A 6,447-nucleotide genomic window follows, 5' to 3' on the forward strand; every position below is an offset into this window, starting at 1 on the left:
GATGCAGCCAGAGTGCTTCTTGAATGCAAGAACAGTGAAATTTCATCTCATATACTTTGATTTTTAGAAGGCGTAAGTCCTTGAAAAAAAGACATCATGTTTGGAAAGGTGGAGGGTCCATGACAGAGGAGACGACCTTCAACTGACACAGTGACTGTAACAATGCGTTCAAGTCTATCAGAAATGACGTGGGTGGCACAGGATAGGCCAGAGTTCAGATCTGTTATTCCTAGGGTTGCTATGAGTTGTAGTCTGCTTGACTACATAGTTGGCACAGGCTAACTAGAGTCAGAATTGAGACAGTAATGGCTTTACTCTTCAAATACCCCTCCCGCGAGCATCAATTTCCAGCTGAGTGTGTCCTGATACTCACACTCCATACAGTTAATCACTGCTTCAGAAATATTACCTAGTAAAATTTTAAACGGATTCCCCCCCTATTTGTTCAACACCCCCATATTAGGAAATCGTATTTGTTTTCAGAGGATATGGGGTCACCAGGAGGCTGTTGTGTGAACAAAGCAGGGGAGCACTGCATGGTTTCAAACTCAGAAGGGAGTGTGTCAGGGTTGTGTTCCATCTCCACACGTATCCAACATGAATGCTGAGCAAATTATCTGAGACGCTAGACTCTGCGGAGTGTGGCATCAGGATTGGAGGAGACTCATCAATAACCTGCATCATGCAGATGACACAACCCTACTTGCTCCAAGTGAGGAGGGCTTGAAGCACTTGTTCTAGAAGATCAAGGAAGGCAGCCTTTGGTATGGATTGGGTAGATTAAAACTGCCAACAGCTTCTTCTTGCTTGGATCCACAATTAACATCCTTGGTACCAGCAGTCAGGAAATAAGGAGATGAACTGCACTGGGAAAATCTGCCATTAGAGATTTCTCCAAATTATTGAGGAATATTGCTATCAGCTTGAGGACTAAGGTGCATCTGATTCAGGCCTTTGTCTTTCCAATCACTTACTATGCATCTGAGAGTGGGACAATGAATAAGGATGCCAGGAAAAGAATTGACACCTTTGAGCTGTGGGGTTGGAGAAGAGCACTGAACATTCCATGGACAGTCAAAAGAACATACAGATATGTCTTGGTGATGGTGCAGCTGGAGTTCTCTTTGGAGGCAAGAATGATGAGGCTTCGCCTCACATACTTTGAACATGTTGCTAGGAGGGGCTATTTCTTGGAGGACATGATGCTGGGAAGGGTGGAAGGTCGGTGAAGGAGAGGAAGACCCTCAACCAGGTGGATTGACATGGTGACTGCTGCAATGGGCTCTTGTGTCAGGAAGTGTGAGGATGGCACAGGACAGAAATGAGTTCAGATCTTTTGTTCATAGGGTCATTAGGAGTCGTACTCAACTCAATGGAACCTAACAACATGAGTCAGAATGACTATGGAATTGGGTTTTATTTGGTAGCTGGGCGACATCTGTGTGCTGCTGACTAACCTAAAGGTGAGTGGTTCCATCCAGCTGCACTGCAGCTGAAAGACCTGGTGACCTGCTGCTATAAAGATGAAACCAAAATCCCCTGCCATCAAGTGGCACTTGACTCATAGAATCCTCCATCCTGTTTCTGGATTGCACGTCTTTATGGGAAGAGACCCGCCCATTTTTCTTCCACCAGCTCAAGATTCCAAGCCCCAGAGAGGCGCAGGTGTTTGCTTTGCAGGGCAACTATTGACCTGACAACTAAGGCTCTTTGTCTTGAAGATTGTTGGTGTAGTGACACTGTGTTGTCGAGTCAGAACCGACCCATAGCTGATCCTCCAGCAAGTTTTCAAAGACAGTTAATCAGAGATAGTCCATTCTTCTCCCCGGGGAGCAACAGGTAGAATTGAACCACACGCCTTTGGGACTGCAACACAGCTCTCTTACCACTATGCAAATGCTATGCTAGAGTTCTATTCAGCACAGGAGGTACTTTAAGTCTGAGAGCACTGGATCGGATTTTGGCATCACTTAGTTGGCGAAATCCAATAAATTTTGCAGTTACGAAAGATGCCTTTTTTGGTCTTAGCTCTTTTGTCTAGCATTTAAGTAATGAAACAACACTTAAAAGTAATGAATTAAAATGAGAGGAATTCAGTCGAGGGTGTCACATACCAAAATTTTAATGTCCTTTCTGAAAATATGTACCATTTGCATTAAGTTGAGAGAGGAGGCAGCCAAGCAACTGGAAAGCAGGTGGTGAGACCTTTGCTTTGCAGAGGTGTCTGATGTCCGATCGCTCTGAAACTGGCCTGTTTCCTAATCTTGTATGTTATTTCCCAGGGTCCTGTTTTCTACGTAAAAGACCAGGGCGTGAGGGTCGGGGGAAGAATACCTTAATCAGAAGACGACCCGATTTAACATGGCATCAGTGTGTTTGGATTGTATCCTGGATTGTTCCAGTTGTAGAAATTCTGGGCCAGGGCGGCATCGCAGAAGGTGCAGCCCGAGGTCCACCTGCCACTGTCCAGCTCCTCCGTGTCGGTGCCCATCTAGGGTTGGCCTGGGGCTAGACCATCGCCGCTCTCTTTCTCAGTCGGTGGCTACGGCGGAAAAGCAGAAACTGCCTGTGTAAACCCTCTGAGCACTGGCTTCCAGTGAGCGTGTTAGTGAGAACAAAGTTGCGGGATAGCAGGCTGCAGACACGCTCCACAAGCCACCTTCTCTCCCAGTGCACCGCCCTGCGCAGCAGCCACACCGCCCACTTGGGAGCCAGGAAGTCCTGTCCCCCACAGCTCTGGGCCTGCCCCCCTGAAACCCTGTCCAATCAAAACGACTCTACTTTGTACTTGGGTTTCCGCCCCCAGGACCCGCCCTGGACTCCGCCCTCGGCCCCGCCCCAGGCCCCGCCCAGCCCCTGCAGTCCCAGCGCGGTGAGGGGCGGGACCCAGACCCGGGCTCTTCCTCTTTCTCCGCCCCCGCTTCCGGCCTCTGTTCCTCTGCTTTCTAGACTGTGCTCCAGGGGAGAACGGTGTCCAGAACCTGCTCCAGAGAACCTCTCAGGGTCTCCAGCCACGACCCACTTAGTCTTGATAGGAAGGCAAAAAAAATCAAACCCCAAGTGCTGAATCAGTCATGAGAGAGTACTGAAAATTTCGGGGACTAATTCATTGTCAGTTAAAAACTAGAGGTTATAATCACAAGTGTCACTAATGACCAAGCATGTTTTATTATTGCAGTCCTCGATACCTGTTAATTACATGACCCAACCATTAACAAACAGACACTGCCCTGGATGTGCTCACTAAGTTGTGCCAGGAAATCTGGAGGACAGCCAGCTGGCCAACTGACTGGAAGAGATCGATATTTGTTTCCATTCCAAAGAAAGGTGGCCCAACAGAGTGTGAAAATTATCGAACAATATTTTTGCTATCACATGCAAGCAAGATTCTGCTGAAAATGATCCAAAAACGGTTGGAACAATATGTCAACAGAGAACTGCCAGATGTGCAGGCTGGATTTAAAAGAGGTCGTGGTACTAGGGATATTATAGCTAATGTTAGATGGATCTTGGCAGAAAGTAGAGAATACCAGAAGAATGCCTATGTGTGCTTCATTGACTATGCAAAGGCTTTTGACTGTGTGGATTATAACAAGCTATGGCTGACTCTGAGAAGAATGGGAATCCCAGAACATTTGATTGTGCTAATGCGAAAACTATACTTGGACCAAGAGGCAGTCGTCAGAACAGAGCAAGGAGACACTACATGGTTCAAAATCAAGAAAGGGGTCCTTCAGGGATGTATTTTGTCTCCATACCTTTTCAATCTGTATGCAGAACAGATCATCTGAGACGCTGGGCTGTACGAGGAGGAATGTGGCATCAGGATTGGTGGAAGAGTCATCAGCCTGCATTATGGAGATGACACAACCCTGCTTGCTGAAACTGAGGACCTGAAGCGCTTGCTGCAGAAGTCAAGGACTGCAGTCTTCAGTATAGATTGAAGCTCAACATCAAGAAAACAAAGATTCTCACCACTGGGCCAATTGGCAGCATCAGTATGGATGGTGAAGAGATTGAGATAGTTAACAGTTTTTGTTTTCTTGGCTCCACAGTCAACAGTCTTGGTAACAGCAGCCAGGAAATCAAGAGACAAATTGCATTGGGAAAGTCAGCTGTGAGAGACCTCTCAAGAGTACTGAAGAACAACGATGTCAGGTGGGAGACTAAGGTGCACCTGATCCAGGCTATAGTCTTTGCAATTATGTGCTATGCATCAGAGAGGTGGGCAGTGAATAGGGATGATAGAAGGAAAATTGATGCCTTTGAGTTGTGGTGCTGGAGAAGAGTGTTGAATATACCATGGACTGCTAGGAGAACAAACAGGTTTGTCCTGGAGAGGGTGAAGCCAGAATGCTTCTTGGAGTCAAGGATTCTGAAGCTTCGTCTGACATACTTTGGGCATGTTGCAAGGAGGAACTGGTCCTTGGAGAGGGACATCATGTTTGGGAGATTGGAGGGACAGCACAGGAGAGGAAGCCCCTCAATGAGATGGATCAATTCTGAGAGGAGTGGTGGGAATGAGTGCGTTTGACACGGTGAGGTTGGCACAGGATCAAACGGCATTTAGGACTCTTGTACATAGGGACGCTAGGAGTTACAAATGACTTGATGGCACATAACAACAACAACAACCCGTAACTCTAGAGGTAAAAAGCGGTGCTGCAGTTCCAAAGACAGATGGTTCGAATCTACCATCTGCTCCAGAGGAGATGGATGCTTCTGAAAACCAGCTGGAGGGTCAGCTATATGGTTCAGTTCCCACTTGACATCACACAATAATTAATGTTAGAAAGATCACTTAACGCTTGCAGACCAAGTTCTAAGGACAATATTTAGAGAGAAGAAGGAAATAGAGGCTCTGCTGGTTTTGGGGTTCTCATCAAGTAATTGAGAAATGAGGGACAGAGAATCTCTGATACATATGCCAGGTATAAGAAAACGTGACCTGAAGCCATTGCCCCCTCAGTTTCTTCATGTCTGACATAGGACTCTATTCCACAGCAACTACTTTAATGGCTGCTGTTATCCCCGGTCATCAGAATGAAGCCAAATATAATACGACGGTGATTAATTTTATAAAACACAATGTAAATGAAGCAAAGTGTGAAACACAATGTATACAAATTTTGTGTGTTAACACGAAAAATTTTTAATTGACAAGCTGATTCTCTAGGTGGAATTTTTCAAATAACATCACTTTAAAAAACCACCAAAACCCAGTTGATTTAGCACTATGATTGTTTGCTTATGTTGTTGAAGCTGAAGACCACTGCCTTCACTCTTCCTGTAGGATTTTAAAGGAAGCACACACACCACTTAACCTGTTTCTGGTGCTTAATATTGCACTTGAATAATAATAGAAGCTATTCCTCCTCTACTTCTGTGAGTTTTTGTTGAAGGGAATGTGTATATATTGTGAGTTGAAGCTCTAGAAAGAAATCAGTACCTTGGTAGCAGAGGGCAGAGTGAGCACAGCCATATATGTTGACGAAGACATGGAGAAAATGGCTGTTGTTGTTGTTGTTGTTTGCAGGTGCCGTTGAGTACTACTCATAGCAACCCTATGAACAAAAGATCCGAACCCTGTTCTATCCTGCACCATCCTCACACTTCCTGACACCAGAGCCCAATTGTGTCAATCTGCCTGGTGAAGAGTTTTCCTGTCCTACGCCAACCCTCCACCCTTCCCAGCATCATGTTCTTCTCCAAGGAATAGCCCCTCCAAGCAAAATGTACAAAGTATGTGAGGCAAAGCTAAAGTTTCCTGACTGACACTGTTGCCTTTCAGTATTCTGGAGAGGTCCCTGACAGCAGACTCCCTCAATGCAATTTGTCTCTTGATTTCCTGGCTGCTGGTTCCAAGAATGATGATTGTGAAGCCAAGCAAACTAAAGCTGTTAACAATCTCAATCTCTTCATTGTCTCTCATGATGCTGCCAGTTGTCCCACTGGTGAGAATGTTTGTTTTCTTAATGTTGAGCTTCAATTCATATTAAAGCCTGCAGTCCTTGACCTTCTGCAGCAAGTACTTCAGGTCCTCCTCAGTTTTGGCAAGCAAGGTTGTGTCATCTTTTGATGAGTCTTCCTCCAATCCTCATGCCACATTCCTCCTCATAGAGCCCAGCCTCCCGGATGGTCTATTCTGCATAAAGATTGCAAAAATATGGAGATAGGACACATCCCTGGTGTATACCCTTCCTGACTTTAAACCATGCAGTGTTTCCTTGTTCTATTCTGGTGACTTCCTCCTGGTCCAAGTATAAGTTTCTTATAAGCACAATCAAGTGTTCTGGGATTCCCATTCTTCTCAGAGTCAGCCACAGTTTGTTGTGATCCACACAGTCTAAAGACTTTGCATAGTCAAAGAAACACAGGTAGACACTCCTCTGGTGCTCTCTGCTTTCAGCTAAGATCTATCTGACATTAGCTATAATATCCCTAGTA

The sequence above is a fragment of the Elephantulus edwardii genome, unplaced genomic scaffold (assembly GCF_000299155.1).
Source record: "Elephantulus edwardii isolate Elephantulus edwardi_28Jun2011 unplaced genomic scaffold, EleEdw1.0 scaffold00011, whole genome shotgun sequence".
Taxonomy (NCBI): Eukaryota; Metazoa; Chordata; class Mammalia; order Macroscelidea; family Macroscelididae; genus Elephantulus; species Elephantulus edwardii.